At 37.5% G+C, this 5,905-nt stretch overlaps 1 non-coding gene across 1 annotated transcript; it reads left to right on the plus strand.

Annotated features, from left to right (window-relative positions):
* Positions 1–4,906: 4,906 nt before the first annotated feature.
* Positions 4,907–5,033, plus strand: LOC119467142. The gene has a single exon (XR_005195674.1). It is a non-coding gene; the product is annotated as a small nucleolar RNA SNORA51 (small nucleolar RNA).
* The last annotated feature ends 872 nt before the right edge of the window (positions 5,034–5,905 follow it).

Raw genomic sequence — 5,905 nt, forward strand, 5'->3', positions numbered from 1 at the left:
ACCCTGTTGGCCAGGCTGGTCTCAAATTCCTGACCTCAAATGATCCACCCACCTCAGCCTCCCAAAGTGTTGGGATTACAGCCGTGAGCCACTGCACCCAGTCTCCTTAATCTCTTTAAACTCTGAGATCCTGACAGCAAATTGTGTTTTGTTTTTACCATTTCATCTGGCTTTGATTTGAGTTCACACTTTAGCAAATTCAAATGTTGGGGCAGCTGGTTCCTCTAATCTGCAATGTTTCTAAGTCTAAAACTGCCAACCATATTCTTTGGAGTTTTCTGACTCCTAAGCTAAAATCATTTTCTCGCAAGATCTCTCTGAAGTTGTTGATTCCAGGAGTGAAGTATTTAACACTGACACACACATTTTGTGTCATCACCAAAAACTGTTCTTCATACTCCATTGACCTCATTTTCCATTTAAAGTCAGTGCAATTAGATAAAAATCTTGAAGCTTAGACTCATATAGAGAGATGGGGCATTAATTTGTTTTTAATTTGGAAAGCTTCTTATTGTTAATAACAGGCCATACTCATCTTTTCATTTCTCTAAGCTGTCACTGCATTCTTTATGCTCCTCATTTGTCCTTAAAGTGGGATCTTTCTTTGTGATGGCTTTCATATTAATTTTGATACTGTAGATAAATTTTTATATTATATCGAATTCAACTGACTATATGCCAGATATTGTTCCAAATGATATAGATAAAGCAGTGAATAAGGCAGAGCAGTCCCTGGGGTTTGTAGGACATATAGGTCAAGGAAATTTGTTGCAAATTGTTAAATCTAAATGCAGTGATAAACCACTTGAAGCAGTTCTCAAACTTGGCTACACTTTAGGATCACTTGGGGAGATTTAAAAAAATCTCCATGTAAGGACTTCTGGTACCAGACATGATGGAATAACTTGAATTTGAGAATTCCTCTCACTGAAAATTACTTCAAAACCTAAATGAAGCACATAAAACAAGAGCTTGAAGCCATTGGAGAGTAAGCAACTCTGATAGGACTTGAGGGGCTATGATTCCTGAGATAAGTGAAACACAGCTTCACATTCTCCCTGGCTGCTGCTTATTTTTTTTCTTAAAAGGCAAAATCCCAGGGAAGTAAGAATCACAGGAAAGCAAACCAAAAAGGTTTGTACAGTTTCCCCTCAAAGTACTGGATAATTGCTAAGCTGGGCATGTACAGGGAAAGGCTCCAAGAAACTCAGGGAAAGAAGCAGGAGATGAAGGGTAAATTGCTAAGCAGAGGCTTCAGCTGCCACATTGTGCTGCGGAGACAGAGACTGGAATTTAATTCTCACTAAGACGCCGCCTAAGTGGAGAACCTCAGCATAAGATGGTTGACATAGGAGGATTGATATGCTTTAGATTTATGTTTTTAAAAGATTGCTGGCTCTTGTAGAAAGAATAAATTGAAGAAGATAACACAGAAGCAGTGAAACCAGGTAGGGTGATTTAGCAGTCTACCAGTGTGGTCCAGACAACAGATGATGGGGACTTGGTCGTAGTGGAGGATATGCTGCAGGGCATATCTTATAGTGCAAAAATAAAATCTAAAGTAAGAAAACGCCAGACACTACAGGACTTGCTGATAGATCAATGGAAAGTGGGGTTAAAAGAAGAAAGAAGATTTCTTATTTAACTAAGGGATTCTCATTCAGGAACAATTTTGTCTCCCAAGAGACACATGACAAAATCTGAAGACTTGTTGGTAAACACCCTAAAATGCACTGGACAGCACCGACAACAAAGAATTATGTGATCCAATGTGTTCATTGTGCTGTTGTTGTGAAATCCTGGCTTAACCTCTTAAAAAGGTATGACTGATCTCCACAACATAGTTCTTTTCCAATGGCTATCTGTGTTTTCAATTAAACTGTAAAATTCTAGGAAGTAGAGACCGTATCTTTCACTTTTTTATCTTCACCTACAGGTGAAGATAAGAAACAATTTTAAAAATTAATAGATTTTATTTTTAAAAGAAGTTTTAGGTTTATAGAAAATTGAGTGGAAAGTACAGAGTTCCCATAAACTCCCTTTTCTCTCCCCATAGAGATTTTCCTATTATTAGTATCTTACATTAGTTATGCATTTATTACAATTGATGACTAGTATTAATATATTTTTGTTAACTAAAGTCCATAGTTCACTTACATTTTATATAAATAGTAGCCACTGATAAATAATTACTAATTTAATAATTCATCAAGGAACATGACGATAACAAGAGAGGAAGAAGGTAACTGCCAATGATTGCACATCTATTGTGTTCGAAGCACTATGCAATCAATTCATGTGTAAATATATTTACATATATATAAATATATGTATATTACATATACATATATGTAATATTATTTTATATGGGACAATATCAATACCTGTGAGTTGGGTATTAAAATCTCAATCTTAAAGATGAAAAACATTAGGCTCAGAAATTTCAAGTTATTTGCACAAAGTCACAAAACTTGGTAAATGGAGAAGTTTAAATACAATGTCAGGGTCCATATTCACATAGTTACACCGAATCCTCTTTCCTTTTCTTCTCACATGAGAAATGGTATGGCTTAGTTTTTTTCTGTTTAAAATGCCTTCACCTGCTGCTGGTGCACAGTCCCAAGGAGTGAGCAGTCCCACAAGTCTTTTCTTGCCTTGCCTCTCAGCTCCACCATTGGAGGTCCATGTGGTTTCGGGTTGTGCCAAGTGGCTGCCCCACCCTTGATACTTTTAAGCCAGGCTAACACACCCACACAAACCCATAAAATCAAGCTGCAAATGTTAACAGATGTTCAAGCCTCTCAGCTCCTGCTCTCACCTCCCTTTTCATTCTCGCCTGACTGTGCTTGCTCTCACCATTCTAGCTCTGAACTCTTGGTGCTCTCTGTTCCTGCCCCACACCCCAGATTTGGACTCTACTGATACTTCCTTAGAGGCTTTTTCATTTGAGTTCCCGTGCGTGTTTCTTGGCTTAGTTCAAATCTTCCACCTTGATATTTCTCGTTGTCTCAGATGTGTTGGGGAAAGATACCTTTATTTCCTGAGTCCTAGGTCTGGTCTGGGGTCACAACTCAGGATGAGATTTGACTATTGAAATGTTATGTATGTTTAGGCTGGATGGGGTTGACTTATCGAATGAAATGTGGGAGGGGGGCTGGAAGGCTGTTCTAGACCAGAAGTAAGTAGTTCACTAACATTGTCTCTGCCCTCAGCCTTAGGAGCCTCAGGAGGATGAACTGTCATAAACAATATGCTGGAATTCAGAAACAGCCCACACCAGAGCACCAGTGCTTGAACATATTGCCTGGATAGCTCCATATTCCCACCTACCTCTTTCACTTCTTTGCTTACATATGCATTTGTTTTCTCCAAGTTGTAAATTCCTAGAGGACCAAGTATCGTTTTCATTTCTAACCATGATTTATTTTCCTTAAAATTCCAAGATCTGTACAAATCTTTTGAATGTTTATAAAGCACACTATTCTCTTCTGCTTCTTTTAAGTAATACAGAAAACCCAAATTTTTTGCCTCTCTCTCTGACAACATTTCACTGTAAGTGAATTCACCACCACTGTCAAAAGTGCTATTGAAAACATTACAGGAACTTGAGCATGGAGTCCCAGAGATGAATCTTGTTTGTATTCCTTTTCCTAAGCTTTTCCCTTGTCCTTTTAGTAACATTGAAATAAATACAATTTGTCTAACAAAATATTTCTTCTTATTAATTATAGAAGTTGCTTTGATGTCACCTCAACTGAGCAGCAGTGCTCTGAGTTTTCCTTTCTTCTCTCCCTCCTCTTCTGTCCCAACCCTATCCTTTGCTTAACTTTCCTTCCCTTTCCCTAGTGCTAACTGGTGTATTCTTAAGGAGCAGGGGACTAGGTTTAGGGGAATGGTGGGTAGAGAAATATAAAACTTCTGCGAGACCTCTCTTCTTGAATCTTAAGTTTCCATTTATTCTAGACATTTGATTCTTCTCACAAATCATTTTTTTTCTATTTCTGGCAGCTCATATGCTTGGGGAAGAAAATGCATATTTAAGATCAATCAACTGGCTATTCCCTTTGCCTGAAATGCTGGTCGCCCCAGATAGCCATGTGGCACACTTCCTCCAAATCATAGCTCAAATGTTACCTTCTCAGTGAAACCCTACCCTTATCATCCTATTTAATTCTGCAACCTATACATCCACTCTAATCTGCCTTGCCTTTTCAACTTATTTTTTCATAGAACTTATCACCTTCTAACACAGTAATAATAATTTATCACTTTCTATTTATTTATTTGCCTTTCCTTGTAGAATACATGCTCCATGAAGGAAAGTTTCTTTGCTTTGCTTGAACTTGTATCCCAAGTATTTATAGCAGTGCCTGGCACATAGTGGGCATTTAGTAAATATCAGTTGAATGAAATGATACTAAAGAAATAGAACATTACCATTCATTTGGATTCCTCTATATGTCTCTCTGTGATCACACTCCTACCTAACCTCCTTTTAAGTAAATACACTGGATTTCTTGTTAATGATTTCTCTGCTTTTCTTTATAGTTGAACCAAACTTTATATATCTGTACAAAATATAAATTTAGTGTATCCAGATTTTTAACTTTATATAAATTAAATATTGCTTGTACATATCTTTCTAAAACTTTCTTTTTCCCCCTCAGCACTATAGCATTCATCCATATTGATGCATGTAATTTTAATGCAGTAATTTTCACTGCTGGATGGGATTCCAGTGTATAACTACACCATAACTTATATATCTCTGCTTTTCTTTTTTTTTTGAGAGATGAAATTTTCACTGTATTGCTTAGGTTAGAGTGCAGTGCTCATCTATTTTTAAAAAAACTTTGCTAGAGATGTATATTTGTCTGTTTTCCCACTGCTATAAAGAAATTTCTGAAACCTCCTGATGCTTACCACAGGCTGTGTTCTTACACTGACTGTAAAGAAACAGGTGGTAGAGTAAACCTACTCCATATACACCTCAGCTCAGGCCCTGTGTCTGGTCTGTATTCTGGGGAACATAGAATTGAGAAAAAAGTCAAAAAAGAAAAAGAAATATCTGAAACTGGATAATTTATAAGAAAAGAGATTTAATAGGCTCACAGTTCTGCAGGCTGGACAGGAAGTATGGCTGAGGAGGCCTCACGAAACTTTCAATCATGGCAGAAGGTGAAGGGAAAGCAGGTGTGTCTTACGTGGTGTGTCTTATGTGGCCAGAGGAGGAGAAAGAGAGCAAAGGGGGAAGTGCTACATACTTTTAACCAACCAAACCTCACAAGCACTTACTACCATGAGAATAGCAAGGAAGGAATCCACTCCCATGATCCAATCACTTCTCACCAGGCCCCTTCTCCAACATTAGGGATTAAAATTCCATATGAGATTTGGGTAGCGACATAAATCCAAATCATATCAGATGGGGTCTCAGCATGTTACACAGGCTGGTCTCAAACTCTTGGCCTCATGCAGTGCTTCTGCCTCAGCCTCCTGAGTAGCTGGGACTTCAGGTACATTCCACTCAATTCATCTCTCTTTTATAGCACACATATATTTAGGTTCTGTTAGTTTTTGTTATAAACTATACTGTCAGGAGCATACTTATATACATCTTCTACATATGTATAAGATTTTCTCCAGTATTTATACCTAGGGGTGGAATTTCTGGTAAGATGTGCATATTCAACTTTATTGTATAATGCCAAGTTGTTTTCAATAGACTTACATAAATTTACATTTCTACCAGCAGTATAAAAGAGTTCTACAGCTCTATATCCTCACTAACACTTGGTTTTGTCAGACATCTTATAATAAAGATGTGAAGTGGTAACTCAATGTGGTTTTAATTTGTATTCCTCTACTAACCAAGAGACTGAGAATCTTTTCATATGTTTACATG

The sequence above is a fragment of the Cebus imitator genome, unplaced genomic scaffold, assembly GCF_001604975.1.
Source record: "Cebus imitator isolate Cc_AM_T3 unplaced genomic scaffold, Cebus_imitator-1.0 Scaffold261, whole genome shotgun sequence".
Taxonomy (NCBI): domain Eukaryota; kingdom Metazoa; phylum Chordata; class Mammalia; order Primates; family Cebidae; genus Cebus; species Cebus imitator.